Source organism: Xenopus laevis, chromosome 9_10S (genome assembly GCF_017654675.1).
Source record: "Xenopus laevis strain J_2021 chromosome 9_10S, Xenopus_laevis_v10.1, whole genome shotgun sequence".
NCBI lineage: Eukaryota > Metazoa > Chordata > Amphibia > Anura > Pipidae > Xenopus > Xenopus laevis.
This window is the reverse complement of record NC_054388.1, coordinates 61,497,173-61,513,667: the sequence shown is the minus strand read 5'-3', so window position 1 is coordinate 61,513,667 and position 16,495 is coordinate 61,497,173.

Genomic DNA, 16,495 nt, shown 5'->3' with positions numbered 1-16,495 from the left:
TATATATATATATATGAACCTCAGACTCAATCTTGTTAACTTGTGGGAAAAAAACTCACAACAAATATGTTCCAATCATTTTTACAAAATAAAATGGCAAATATGTGAACTATAGATTTACTTGAATGCTGAAAATACACTTCCCAAGGAAGGCTCCATGTCCCCTTGACTAAAGCAAATGTATACATTTGTGCTATGTAAATACAGTATATGTAGATATACAATGTACATAAATAAATAAATACAGTGAAAGAAAACAGATTGATTCAATATCACACGGCATCTGTATCAATTTGATAGCTTATAGAGTAAACATTGACGGGCTGGTGTAAATCAGGTTTTAATCTAGACACGGGGGTGTCTTCTCCATGTACTCTGAACTGAAGGAAAGATTTAAACATATTTCTGAGCATGAAAGTGCTGAGCCTGGCGTGACACACTGATTAAGCCCCTGACAGGGAACACACAAAAATGGTTTTGTTGGTCTGACATGTCAGCTGGATGTGAAATCAAAAGGTGTTAGTTCAGATTTTCTGTCAGGTGTGATAGAGCAATCACATTATTTTGCTTTAGTACAGTAAGGGTATTCCAGCATGCCTCTTCTTGATATGGAATGTACATACTGGGCGAATATAGATTATGTGCAAGTGAAGGATAAGTAGCACCAGCCAATGAAAAGCTTTAATTGAATACAAATATCATTGTACATGGAACAATGGATCATTGGTAGCAGAAGTATACCGTTCTGCTATCTCAATAAGGACCTCATCTAGTTTATTGTATTTAATGATAGATATGCATAATTTACCCCAAAAGCCATGCAAAACAAAACTACAGTTATTATAAATAGCATTATTAGGCATTTTAAATTTTCTGGCACCAGAACACTAACTGGAGCAAAGACATTAAACAGGAGGCTTGGTCACTGCAATAAGCTGAATGACCCAGCACAGGTTACTGCCCATGGCAAGCTTAATTAGCTCCTTAATTGGGTTATTGCCTGCATTGGGATTGAGGGCCTGGGGCAGAGAGTACACACAAGAGAAACATCGATGATATCAGCTAATTACAAGATATTCTGCCTCCTGTGGTTCAATCTAGAGGAGCAGGTTATAAACCAGGGACTGACGCTCATGTAATTGCATAGGTTATCTTCTCAAAAGTTTCAGAACCAAGACAACTGGAGTGGCCACATTAGCTACCTGGTCAAGTGTAAGCAGCCCGGCACAGTAGTGGCACAGAGATCCAGTAGAGTTTTCACCGAAGACATTTTAGCACCGCCACTACTTACTTGGGGTCATTTATTAACATGGGCAAATTGGCACCTGGGCAGTAACATATAATAATAATAATTTCCTTTTTTTCCACAAGCTGGAGGAAGAGTAAGCAAAGCAAAGCTTTAATTGGTTGCTATTGCTAATCCCGGTGCAGATTTTCCCAGTATTTGTAAATGAGCCCTTGCCTGTTAGCTCTTACTCAACACATATTCAAATTCAAGAAATAGCTTTTTATTGCATTACCCTGAGATTTTTGAGGGTTACAGAAATAGTGGACCTCCGATGTTGTTTACATTATTGTGAGTTCAGTTACCTTTGTAGCCAATCAGCAAGAAGCTTTTAATGGTATAATGTATGAAAGTAATAATATCAGTGGTTACTATGGATTACTAGACTTGAAATTATATGAGGCGCTACATAGGTGCTAAAAGTGAGTCAAAGTTGAAGATCAGTGAGAGGGAACAGCTGGCACTCAATATGTTGCGGAACAAGCAGCTCTTAGCATCCCTAGATTATCTTTTATAGGTTATCAGTGGCAACAGGCTGGATGTACTGGTGTAGTAATAGGGACCATAGATCAATCAATTGTGTCCTAAGCATCTTCTTCCACAAGGTTTAGGGGTCCTAGTCTTCTAGTTATGCTGCTGAATAGATTGTTAGCCTGATAGATAGGCACAGTAAGACACACATATACTTATCAGCCGCTTCTAACATTTCTAAGAGTTTGTATTACTTTGTGGCTGGAAAGTAATTGACTTTGATTTGTAGCTGTTCTGAACTTGATTACGTTGTGGTCATTTGACCTTTACAACTTCACGTTCCCAAATCTGCTTATACCTTCATGGTCATCTTGTCTGACCAGCTCTAGACATAAAAACATCACAGATAAGGTCCCAGACACATTACTTTCAGGGTGCAGTGATTTGCACATCCATCATGTCTGGCTTTGGAGCACAAAATGACAAAAACTGTCACTGTTTGCTGGTCCTTCTCTGGGCATGTGGGTGAAAGGTTCTTTGGTTTCAAAAGAATCTATGACTTATGGCTCATAGAGACGATGTTTTGTTATTAACATTAACCCATTGCAGTGCAATTTGTATTCCTGAAATCAGGATATTAAAAGTGTTTTCAAATGTAGTTTTTGTCTTTGTGCTTCTGTTATTTAAACTGTACTTATGCATTGCATAAAAGATCTTATATGAAAATTATAGGCTATGCAAGTGACGGATTAAGAAGAAGTTCTAACCATTCCAGTCCCTTTGGTTCCTTCATATAAATCAAAATCTGTATTTTCTTTAATAAAACACTTAGAATAATAGCACATATCATGTTCATGTATGTTCTCGCTTTCTGTCAGCCTGTGGCATCACTGGGGTGAGCAGTTTAGGGAAATGACTCAACTAGTTTTGTTGGGTAAAGGAAATTACCCCAATACTCCATCAAGGGATATAATCAATGAATGCAACATGCAAGCGTCCAATAAACAAGGTTTCAGTTTGTCCCACCAAATCCTTGGTTGGTGGGAAAAGCTGAAATCTAGTTCATGGCCAAGGATATCAAAGTCCTAAAAACAGAACCATGAAATACAGGCTGATTGTAGAGGTTTGCTCCCAATTCTCTATGCAATACTGAGAAGATGACCATCAACCGATCACAGATTTGCTTTCATTATATTCCCTGCAGTAGACTAAACAAAGCTAATTGCTAATAACTTATTTATGGGCTATGGTTATTACCCTGGCAAAGAACTAATAAGTCCCAGTGATAGATCAATAAATTACCAATAAGACATTTATCAGTACAGATATCGAACAGCAATTGTTCTAATAATTCTAATGTGATTTCATGTGCAGAACTCTGCCTGGCCTGTTTGGTTATATTAGAGATGTGCATACACATTCCTTTTTCTACAAGATCATAATATAAGACATTCAGGTCTGGAACTCAAAAAAGGCCCTGTCATTCCAAGTACACAGAGGCCCAAATAGTCCTCCACCAGCCCACTAAATAGTCACTGTCTATGGGACCTTACAGCAGCCCCTCTGGCATTTGCCAGAACCCACAGATTGTCAGTCCGAGCCTGAAGGCTTTGCTGTAATCCAGTCTTGAAGATAAAAAAGCATGAATTAATTTAGGCATGTCTTTCGTGGAATCTAATGTTTCTGAGGTGGAAGAATGCTGATCTGTTGGTGGCTGATGCCTGATGTTTGAGAGAGAGATCACTATGTAGATGTAATGGAAAGTGAAGAACTTACCCCACGGGACGTCCAAGATGGCGACCTCCTGCTCCACCATGCGGTTCTTCCTGGTCGTAATATGACTGCGTCAGAAACGTGTCGCCCCAGGATTGGTCGCCGGCGACGGAATGGACGCTGGCGTCAGAATGTGCGTCGGCGTGAGGACGCCGGCGTCGGTGTCATGACGTCACCGCGTCAAGTTTTGGCGCCAACCTTGGACTATTTAATCCCAATTTCCCTTTCTGTCTTTGCCCAATTATAGGTCTATCTTGTATAGTTCCTGGGTGTGATTTCTTGCTATTCTGATTATCCGTGTACCGACTTCTTGCCTGTTTTACGATTCTGATCCTTGCTGCCTGTATTTGACCATTTGCCTGCTTACGACTATTCTTCTGATAAATCCTTTTGTACCGCGAACTTGGTGTTGTTGTCTCCTCCTTGGTCAACACTACAACAGAGCCTTCGGGCCCTGACAGTAGAATCACAACCAGGCTGTGCACCTGGAAAAACAAATCTAGTTTTACACCCTTAAGTTCTAACTTTTTCGGACTGTGTTCCATGCCATCTTATTATCGGCCTACCCACCAATTACCAGTACATCTGTTTTGTCCAGGTTCAGTCTAGAGCTGGCTGGCCATAGATGCAAAGACCCGATCATTCGAATCCTCGAACGATCGAACTTCCCCATCTCCCGACCTGCTACTAACCATTCAGATCAAATAAAGTAGTAAAAGAACAGATCAGCCGATGTTCTGCCCCTGACAGCAATCGTACGAAAGTTATGACCAACAAAGCTGGTAACAGTCTCCCACTGAAAATCGTACTATTGGCAATACATGCAGAGAAATTATCGGCAGCCGACAGAAATCTTTTAACCTGTCCGATCGACCAAACAACCGATCTCCAGGGGACGAAAAATGTCGGGACTCTCCACACACGGTCCGAAAATCATAAGAAATCCTCGATTCGTACAATCGGATCTTTGTGTCTATGGCCAGCTTAAGTCAGTTCAGTTTCATCCTTACTTGCAGATCAGCTAAGCATCGATTGATTGTGGATGTTGGATCTCTATTGTCAGGTTTAAAGGACGGGTACAGTTGTGTATCATCTGCATAACAATGGAAACTAATTCTGTAGTGCTTGATGATATTTCCAAGTGGGAGCATTTTTATAGCAAATAGCATAAGTTATTTTGCACAGATTCTTATGAGTGGGCACAGCCCTGAGTGCTCTCACAAAGGTACTTCATCCAAAAGTGGGAGAGATTCTTGTAGCTGAAGTTCACTAACAAGTTGGACACCCCTGATTTAAGATTGCCCCCTCTGTTTGCAGCCCTAGACTTCCTTATCACCCTCCTTCAGCCTTGCATGCTTGGAATACTTTACACCGTGAGCAAACTATCACAGCTGGCCAGCCTATGGCTCTTTACTTGTTGGATAGCATTAGGATGTAGCTCTGATAATACCAATTCCCTTACTATATGCACCCTTGCATGGTCTGACTGGGCCAGTGGGACATTGGGATAAATCATGGTGGGCCCTATGCTCCTATGGGCCCCACAGCCCCATTATGATTTATGGGAGGGGGGAACAGTATGTCTGGGGCAGCAAGATTGTGGCAACTATGGCAGCAAGAGGAGGAAAGAGCTGGGGAGGCAGGAGGGGGTTTGTAAAAGGGGTGGGGCCTCCATGGTTGGGGGGGTGTGATGGTTCCCAGCAAGCTCCAGGCATCCAACACTGCAATTTTGAGCCTCCATTTCTGCCTGCACCATTCATAGCTTGAATGAATGGTGCAGGCTACAAACAGACCAATGCTGCCATTTTACATAAGATAATGAGAAAATATATGGCCCTGGGCTCTGCAATGTAACAACAGAACTGCTTTTATTTTATCCCCTCCCCCAAAAGCTCTATAGAGCAGGAATCTCTCTATCGCCTGTATCACTCAGTATTTTTAGGCAAACTGTACGTTTCATGTCAACAATCTTCTATTGTACAAAGCTACAGGATATGTTGGAGTTTTATAAATACATGTTATCAATAATAGTGGTTCAAATCATAACATACCGTGAAAGACAGAAATACTGCAGACCTGTAAAATAATATTCACAGCAACATTCTTCATTTAATTACCTATAATTAGAATAGCCAAATCGTGATGTTATGTTCAGTAGAAAATTAATTTTACATTTTTTTCCTTCTTAAATTTGCACTGTAGCAGTTCACACTCCAGATTAGTGATACACACCCAGGCTCTCCAAAAGAGGGCAGTGTCGCTGCAGAATTCCAACCACCTTTCCTTCTGTGCTTTGCACTTGCACCATGGATATATCGGTTCTGTTTATAGCTTTCCCCCCTTTAACTTAAACTTCTCTTTATAGAAGGAAATATTTTGAGATTAACCCTTTGTTCATTATGGTAAATAACCCAATTCAACCACCCAACACACACAAAATCCCATCTTACAATGTGTACGCCGACGCTAGAGAATTTCTTCCATGCAAATGAGAAGAGGATGATAGATTTATTTGTCATTAGGCTACACGAGGTTTACAACTCTATCTCCCAAACTGTTGAAAGGTTAACATGATTCCCTCTGCTGACATTTGGTCGCCCGTCAGTATATTGTGCTAAATATGAAACTTGTTTCTGTTCCGCCGGCTGATGTGCTGAGCAATCCAATCTCGCAGTTGAGATACTTCATATCAACTTTCCATACGATCCAATTAATGAATTACTCCAGCACTAACACCGTAAACTGAATCATTTTCCGCGGGTTTCCAATTTATAATGGAATGCTTATTTTCCATGTTGAATTGCTCAAATGAATTGTCCTGCCGAGTGTTTAGTTAGAGAGGGATAAATAGATTTCTGCTGTGTATGGCCTGCTTCTTTGTGCTTCCATTATTGGAAAGAGCTTCTGGTTTCCTGCTTTGGTTCTAGGGTGCTGTCTATAACGGGACAACCTGCCACTTTCTTTACCTTTAACCTTTGGAAATACCTAAGTTATATCTCGAGCAATACTGGCTCTCATGCTACCCTAAAGTGGCCTTCGGCCCTCTTCACCTTCTATACTTTTTTGTACTTCAATAGAGGCCAGGAGAGGCTGCATTTGCTAGTACAGAGAGTGCAGCTGAGCTGAATTGTTCAGCTCTTAACTTAACAAATTTTAGCCTGTGGCAAAACTAGGGTCACACAGGCTGGGCTGCATTAGAGTCCCCCCCCCCCCCCCGATTATAAAACACCTTTAAAAAAACCCTCTTGGATCTCAACCCATCACATCTATGGTAGGCCCCATAGGGTTCACACCCCTGCAGGAAATGTAATATAATTCACAAAGAGTAAAATTGCTTTGCGAATAAAAATTCACCCATCACATTGTAATATTCTTTGTTAGGCTTTTATTGCATTATGAATATTAATTGCACATTGCGAACCTTTAATACCTGCTCTGCAGTTTCGTTAAATATTCAGTCATAAATTGAGCAAACATGGTTGATAACATTTGCATCCAATAGAGTGTAGGATTCAACGTCTCAGTTCAATCACAAATACTTCCATCCAATGAAGCAGATAAATCTAAATATAGTGGTAGTGATGAACTTGAATAATACGCAGTGGGTTGCTGCAAAAAGGTGCTGCGTATTATTGAAGTTCATCACTACCACTATATTTTGATAGCATTTGCAATCGTCTTTGCAAACGTTTTTTGCATTATGTCTTAACACCACTAAAAATGATTTAAACATGAAATAAAGATAATAGGATTGTTTTGCCACCAATATGGATTAATGTAGCTAAATTACCATCAAGTACAAGGTACTGTTTCATTAATACAGAAAACAGTGAATTAGGCGACAATTACAAAGTGATGGTATAAACACAGCTCTCATGCATAATACAGCTTATTTATGACCACAAAGCAGTGTGCAAAGTTTACATTTCTTATACTTTTTACTCAGCACGCAGCTGGCATTTTGTCATATTTTAATGTGGGATTATGTTTAAAGTGGGATTATGTTTAAACTGTTAAATATATGTTACTTACACTTTTTTTAACCATTTGAAGCTCATGCCACATTTGTTTTAGGGTAGGCTTAGCTTTAGGACAATAGAGGATCTCCTTTGTCTTTATTTTGCTTCCTTGGACATTTTTAATAAGTGGCCACTTCCAACAATGTCACCATCACTAATAAAGACATATATATGACCTTTATGTAGCCGCCATATTTAAATTGATGTTAGTGTTAGTATGTTAACGAAATTTCGCTAGGTTGACAGTAACGCTAGAGAAAATTTGTTAAGAAACTTTCGTGCTGATGGATTTTCGCTAGCTAATATATGTCAGCATTCATTTGGCGAGATAAATTTTGATGAATATGCATAGTCGTAGCAAATTGACGTCTGACGTAGTAGCACGAAGTATGGCAAAGCTTTCCGGAGTGAAAATTCGGACCTAAGTAAATGTGCCCCAATAAGTCTACTATAAGATCATGTAAATATTAAGTAAACACAATAGGCTGATTTTGCTTCCAATAAGAATTAATTATATCTAAATGTGGATCAAGTACAAGGTGCTGTTTTATTGTTACCAAGAAAAAGGAAATCATTTTTAAAAAAAATTAAAAAAATTTGGATTATCTGGATAAAATGGAGTCTATTCGGACCTTTATATTATTCAGAGGGTTCTTGATAATGGGTTTCCAGATAACGTATCCCATACTTGTACTTCTATAGAATAGTGTCAATACACAAAACAGCTATGTCCATTTTATTACAACAACAACTGTGGTTGCTGTTGTAAATGATCCCTAATTGGTTTCCAGATGACAGATCCCATAACTAGTTATAAGTACATGAATAAAATACTGCTACTGATACAGATATGGGACCTATTATCCAGAATGCTCGGGACCTGGGGTGGTTTGGTTAACAGATCTTGCTGTAATTTAGATCTTCATACCTTACGTCTACTAGAAATTCATGTAAACATTAAAAACCCAATAGGCTGGTTCTGCTTCCAATAAGGATTAATTATATCTTAGTTTGGATTAAGTACAAGGTTCTGTTTTATTAATACAGAGAAGAGGAAAATCAGTTTTAAAAATCTGAATTTTTTAATTATAATGGAGTCTATGGGAGACAGCCTTTCCGTAATTCGGAGCTTTCTGGATAACGGGTTTCCGAATAATGGATCCCATACTGTGCCTTTACTAAAAACACAATAAGTACTAGAATAAATCTTATTATTACATTACAGCACAGAAGACATCAACCCGCAGAGATGTTTTGGGAGTCACCTGCAGTAACACCCATGTTACCCACTCTCAGTAAAAAGGCACCTGAAATCCTTGGGAGTGTGATTGGGGTGTGTTCTTAGTGAAGTTTTCAGCTTAGCTTGACAGTGCAGTTTTGCTTATCACTATTACACAATAAAAAAAACCCTATAGCATTGTTTTGCCACCAACAAGCCTATAGGCATCTTAGTTATCATCAAGTACAAGGTAATATCTGATTATTACAAGAAAAAGGGAAATCAGTTCAAAAATCAGATAGAAATAAAGGGGTGATTTATAAAATGCAGGGGAAGGTGCAAAGTACAAACAATGGGTGTAAATGTTTGTCGCTCTTTGCACCCTGTCCTGCCAAACACATACATGAGGTAACCATGGGGTACAGGCAGTTCTCTGCACAAAGACCTGCATGTACACTATGGATACACAACTGCCTGCATTCAGCAGCACTGTATTCATGATTGGACCCTTACATGGTGGGTGCAGACCATAATGGAGCCCAGTACTTACTGCTTGCCACCATATGGCAGTGGTTGCCTTGCAGCTACCAGTGCTGAACTTGACACCTCACATCAGATTTCCAGACCTCAGAATTTATGAACTATGTTTGTCTTTCAAAATAAATATAAGGGATATATTATAGGTATATCCTTTTCCAAAACTGAACAACAAAAGCTATGATTAATTTAACTGGAACTCTTAATACATTTTACACTATTCCTATTTTTTAGAATACTAGTTTCTGATTACAGTGATATTTTCCTCATTTGGAATAGAATCAAAATGTTTTAATTTTTGCAATTATACAATTCTTCTGGTTTTTAGGCAAAATTGATTTGTGGTTCAGACTTTTGCAGCACCTGCTTCTATTCCCTGCAAACGCGATAGATGGCATCACTGTGAGATTTGTGTGTATCAATGTTACGGATAAATTATTTGAAGTGACACATAGATTCGCAGATGTCTGGTGCCATATATGACACTGGAAGTCTGATGGACATTGAGAAGGATTGCCCGTCCCTAAGGCTTTCAGTACTTCTGGCCCAGCACAATTCTATCTCTTCTCCATCATGCTCATATGATGTACCAGACAACCCAATAGCAAAGAGTGAGATTTCTGTGTCAGTCACAAAAAAAAACTGGTGAATCTCTACAAAATTTATACCCCTAATTATTGCAGGATGTAACGCCTCTATCTGCTCAACCTGATATGTTGATTTACTCCTTAAGCATGGAGTACCGTTGATGCCAGTAATATTGCCTCCCAACATAAGCACAGGTGTTTACTGCTGTCCTTGCTGGATGGTACAGTAAATATATAAAGTTAATTTCTAGCCTAATCCTGTAGCCTTTTTCATTTCTGACTTTCACATCATCTGAGCTAAAAATTGCTATTGTTAGATGTATTTGTAAAAATTCTGAATTTCTGATCACATTAACACACATAGGTATACTAGCTGTTCTTTGACAGTACCTGGCAGCCACATGCTGCAGCTCAGCATGGCATAGAACAGCAGGACTCTCATCCTTAGATGGAACTGAAGGTGACCGCACTGCTTGTGCTCAGCCGTTCCGTATTACAGCAGATGCTGCTTAAGGTTACAGCCGAGAAAGGCAAACACAGCGATGGAGATGCAGCACCTTTTGCTTAGTCAGTCCGCCTCTGTTTGACTTCAGCATTTGTTTTAGATGTTCAGTTTTGCAAGTGGAATCTGGTGTTTGGTTTATCCAAAGAAATCTCAATGTATAAAAGTCAACCTAAGTCTCTGCAAACACGAGCACTAAAACAGAGCTAGAAATGTGAACTAAGAACTGCAGGTATCATAAATCTCAAGGGTTATCCCTGATCAAATTTCACATTTGTAAGCTATGGCCAGTTTCTTCATAGGGCAGTAGGGGCCCCGCTTATACAGCTGTGTGGTCAACTAAAATGAAGGGATAGATTAACTAAAACTTAAGGGATTCTTAGCACTTTTATTACAGTTACTATTTTGTAAAAATGTTCCTAAATTTAGCAAATCCACATATGTATCAAAGGCGAATGTTTCAATTCCTCTGAATGCATTCTACTGTTTTGAGCAGCCAAGCAGCATTCTGTTGTATAAAGGGGGTTGTGGAATTCCCTAAAACTCTTACAGTCCCCTGCTCTGCAAAGTGAGCAAGCCAAATCTTTGTACAGATGCAAGGATATGGTCCATTAAGAAACTTGAGTTCCTGAGCTGTGCTCCAACATCTGAAGAGTGAACACAGAACTGTTTACCTGTCAAAAAATGTATTATATCCCTCCATTGCAATCTCATAACCTCTTGAAATGCAGCTTGAAAAATCCATCCCGGATGTTGTCAAATTGCAGTTCTCAACATGCTAGGGTTCTCAGGGCTCTGGCTGAGGCCTTGGCTCCCTGAAAAAATGTCTCCACACAGAATCTGCTACAGCTATTGACACCAGAATGTTCTGTAAGGGAGATGCTTTAGCATTGACACCAACAGTAACATATAACATATAGACATTTCTGTTTTTTAATTAAATGCAACTTTGTGGCTGCAACCTTCAGTGGGTGAGGTCATGAGGGAGTAGTCAAAAACTTTTAGCGGTCAAAAGTAAGCACCTTTCAGGTGTCCCTGGGTTTCATTTTAAAAAACTAGTAACCTTACTTTAACCACTTATAAGCATGATTGCAGTCTAACAACTATTAGTATGATGATTAGTGTATTTACCCAATATATGGGTTCAAATAAAAAAAAAAAAAAGGCTCAGCTGCAACTAGGAACTAGGTTTGGGCAGAGAAAGCAGCTTCTTGGAGCATACCATGAGTCCAGCAGACAAACCCATCTGGGCTTCTGTTGTCCACCATACCTGCCAATTATTCTAAATTCCTACAAGCTCTTTGCTCACTCTGTAATTCATCCTGACAGCAATGGTTAATTGACATGAGTAAGTCACCTGACCCATAGTTGCATTACTCCTCAGCTACAACACACTATAACTTCATAAATTAGCATCAGGGCAGGCTGCCTATCGTAGTTTAACAACAGCAGCAGGGGATGCCCTTTTCTGAAATTCCATAATACTGAGATAAGAATCCCTGTGATATGGAATATATATGAGTGACTTGGGGTCTAAGGAATGGGCTTTTTCACTAAGTAGAAGATTTAAGAGAATAGCACAACACCATGTATGTTGCAGGTGGGGAGCTTACCCCTTTTATTTAAAGTGACCACCTGTGCATCAACGTTTCATCTTCTACACTGTACTGACGAGTGCCGACCATCTAGAGAGATCTGCACCACCAGGGCAGGAAACATCGTGGAAAGGGTGAGCGGTGCAGTTCATCTACACACAGAACTTTTTCACTAAGGCAATTATTCAGATATAAACATATATGACATCACCCTACATGAGATTATAGAGAGAGAAATGGAAGCCTGCCCTGGGCAGAAAAAGAACAAGTCTGAATGTGTCATTACTGATCTGGTAGTATTAACCTGTATTACTATTCTCAGGGATCTGCCCTACAGTCATTGTTTTACTATATACTTTAGATTCTACACTCTAGCCCCTTAAGCTTCTTTACACCAAGCAGAGCTAGTAAGGGCTCCATAAATTCTAAAAAAAAAAAGGGGAAATGAGTATTCTCTGTTAGTTAAATGTAACAGGAAAAATAGAAATAAAAATTGTGCCACCTGGAACACTGCAGACTAAATAAAATTAACAGCAATAATTGCAATTGAGGATAGTTGTAATGAATAATGTGAAAAAGGATGTTAAAGACAATGAAATGTGTACTGCAGTGCTGTATACATATGTACCTATATTCTGCCAAGGATCAGATAACAACGCCAACATCCACTTATTCAGCAAATCTACTATTACAAAAATAATATTTTACAATATTATTGATGTTTGTATTCAATTTGTATATTATGTATAGCCTAAGGCACACTTGCCTGTTCAGAGACACTTTTCTTGATATGACTATTCATAACTGATTCTTGGACTAGATGTTATGGACTGTCCTTAGAATCCTTGAGCTGAGAATGAAGATGGTTTGCCTTCTTCTTCAGTTCTTTATTATATACAGTATTACCTGTTCATGGAAGGGCACAAAACAAATAAACATGGGGCAAATATATAAAATGACAAATCAACAAATACATAGCACCAAGCATTAGACCAATCTGGTTTGAGTATGGACAATGTCAAGGTCATGGATCATGGCACTGAAAGATGGCAGTTGAGAACAAACTACATCTATCCATCTGGTATGGTCAATATCTACACCAGTTGTAAATGCTATTGATGTCATTCAGAATGCTAACAGTGGTATACAGAGGGGGATGATTTGCTTGAAGCATAGTGCAAGCCCGAATGTGTCATTATTGATTTGATGAAATCAACCTGTTTTGCAAGGCTCCCTTACCTCCCCCATAGCAATGAGTCAAGTGTTGTTTTTTTACACGCTTATGTCCCCCAAGGAAAAATTACAATGCCTGTTGGGATGACCGGTTGGTGACACTTTGGCCCTGACACTGTGGCCTCTGCCTTTTTCTGCTTATTGCAGTCAACAGAAACATCTGTACCTTCATTTTGCCATATTAATGTATTTGAAGACCTTAGAATCAAGTGAAACTGGATAGACATTTTGGCTGTTATTACCAAAACAGCCATCTAACAAGATGGCTCTGTCTATAAGGACAGTTTGCTCTCACTGGTTACTACAATTTTGTTTTTATGTTGATTAGTTTCTAATTCCAAAGTAAAAACGATATCATCACCCAGACCTCATTCAGCAAAATGCATGACAACATTTGCCAAGAAATGCAACAAACCTATTTATTGATTGGAGTTAACTCAAACCAAGAGATAACCGAGACACTATTTTGGTGAGATTGCTCCTCACCTTATAAAAACCTAGCATATTTATAACTCAAAAATATGCAAGATGGCAAATTGTCATGCACCCAAAATGTTGCAATTTGCGTTTTCAGGCAGATCCTTTATCAATTCCTTTGGTACCACTGATGGGAATTTGGAATAAATGCAATCTAATCTATAAAGGGTTCAAAATTGTCATAGATAGCATAGCTCACTGTACCATAATTAGATAGGTCTTAGAGTGTGTCATTAAAAGTTGTATCTGAACCCAACCAGGATCTGTTAAAGATGACTGCTGAATTCCCAGCATTGCCTATACTCATAATACGTATATCATTCACTGCAAGTAGCATTGGGTATTGTAAAACCTGCAAATTGTAAATGATTAAGCCTTGATTGCCCAACTTTTGTAAATGCACAACAACATTAACATCCTACTTGGTAGCAAGGGGATGTTCAGTAACAAATCACATGCTTGGATACTGTTCCTTGATGTTGCTTTAATATCTATTAACACTTTATATATTTGACACAGGTCAATGAAGTCAAAGATCACCTGCTTATACCATTAGCCAATCAACGCCTGTGCCATGCAGTCTGACAGGTCCCATCACTCTGAGGCTGGAGACTCACCTAGGAAAGGAGGCATTTGATTAATGGATACCCATCTGTTAAGCACTCAATGCCATTTTCCCACTATTCATTCATTCTATATTAGATTTCCATCCTGTGCTGTAGTATCCATTGTCATTTTAATTTTTATGCGGTGTTTTGTAATTGTAAATCTCTCTGAGTCCTGTTGTGAGAGAAGCACTATGTAAGTAAAGTTATTATTATTCTTATTATTTGTTATTATGAAAATAAGTGCTAAGAAAAGCCATTGATTACAGTGAATTGCTATTGAACTGTATGTATCCCGGGAGAGTTTTCCTGCATTAGAGAGTGATTAGGAGCTGCATTATCATCTCCTTTTTAATAAACACCCCTGTGTTTACAGAAGACACTGCTGGTGCCCAGTATCTATTACTGAATATTGTTCCCTGTACACAATAAGGCTGTAATAGAGATGACGGTGATTTTAATGAGATACCACTTGGATTGAGAGAAAACATTTCTAACTCAACTTCAGAGTATTTATTTAACACTTAAAATCAAATTAGTAACCCTATGTTGGTAACTCAGTGTTATTCGAGAAAAAATGGGCAGGGTTCAGTACGCAATTAATGGCATCATGGCCACTTGAAAGAGAGCATTAGGACCCAGCCCTACCGTAAAGGTGTAGAACAGAGGCAGCCTTTAGAACTTCAAAACCCAGTAGGGTAATTTACAAAACATAACAAGTGTGCAAAATGCACCATTCATTACACTGCTTACAAATTGATGTAGGCCTCTGCGCTACATTTCAGAGTACAGAGACCTCAGGCTAGCCCCTTTAATAGCATGTGGCCTGCATGAAGCAATGCTCTATTCAGGAGGGATGGGCAGGGGGTGGCATGTAGGTGCTATTCCCTCTGTCCCCTACCAGTTCCCAAGCTTGAGCATCATTTAGGAATATTCAGGCAGAAGGCAGTGTGCAAAGTACAACAATATTGCCAATTGAAGCCAAAAATTCACCAGCTTGGGGTAGTTTTCTTCTCACGCCTTACCACCATAATTTTTCAGTGCCCCAGCATAATCTATGCTGCCCTGAGTATGTGTGGTTCAGAAGTTTTTTTGCTGAATGCTGTACTGTACACATGAAAGAGAAAAGGATGCTGCGACACCAGAAGATTATGGTAGTGTGGTGCTAAGAAGAAAGAACCCCAGGCCTGTGCATTGTTGGAAAAAGAGAAGTTGAAGTAGGCAACTAGGATAATTGGGGGTTGCTTAAAACTTGGTTCCCCTACAGTGATTTTACTTTTTCTTGTGCTTTTATTGTAGGTTTAGTGGATTGTAGTGGAATTGGTCCTAGTATGTGTATATATACCTTTGGTAAGGAATTGCAGGGCCGGCCTTAGGCCTATTGGACCAATTGGGCCCAATAGGGCCCCGCACCTCTGGGGGCCCCGCACCACAGGGCAGCACAGATAATATTTCCCCCAGCACATGATGCTGCCTGGCCTGCCCCCAACTTTGAGAGTCCTGCCCATCCCCAAATCCATAGGTCCAGCCCACCCCCAACTCTGATAAGCCAGCCTATCCCCCAACTCCATAGGTCTAGCTCGCCCCCAACTCTCATAGGCCCAGCTTTCCTCCAACCTTGATAGGCCCTGCCTGCCCCCAATCCAACCAAGCCTGCTCCCAAGCTGAAACGGCCCAGCCTGCCCCAAACTAATTGGCCCAGTCCACTCTCTTATTTCCTCCCTCTCTCTCTTACCCTGTGTGCCCCTATTATGTGCCCCTATTTCATCCCTCTCACTCTCTTACCTTGTCGGCCCCTTTCCTCTCTATTTTGTGCCTGTATGCCCTTATTTTCCTAAATACTTGGTGTGTCAGTAGCCAGCAACACTTTGTCTAGGGGCCCCGCCAACATGGTCCCAATTGGGCCCCACATTTGATAGGACCAGCCCTGAGGAATTGGGTTTGTAAACTCCACTGTAGCTAGAAACCCATTGGCCCTGGGATTATAATTTGATTCAGGTTGCCTTGTGCACTACATCCCTGATGACTACCAGTTTCCTAGTTCCATCTTCTTTGTCCACTTACACCCTATCTCTCCTGCATGAGGAATGTAGTGTCAGAGTGTTCACACCGCGCATGTTAATTTTTCTATAGTGATATCATTATTTCACAAAGCTTCAGTGTGATCACAAACACTGTATCTTTACCTCTTT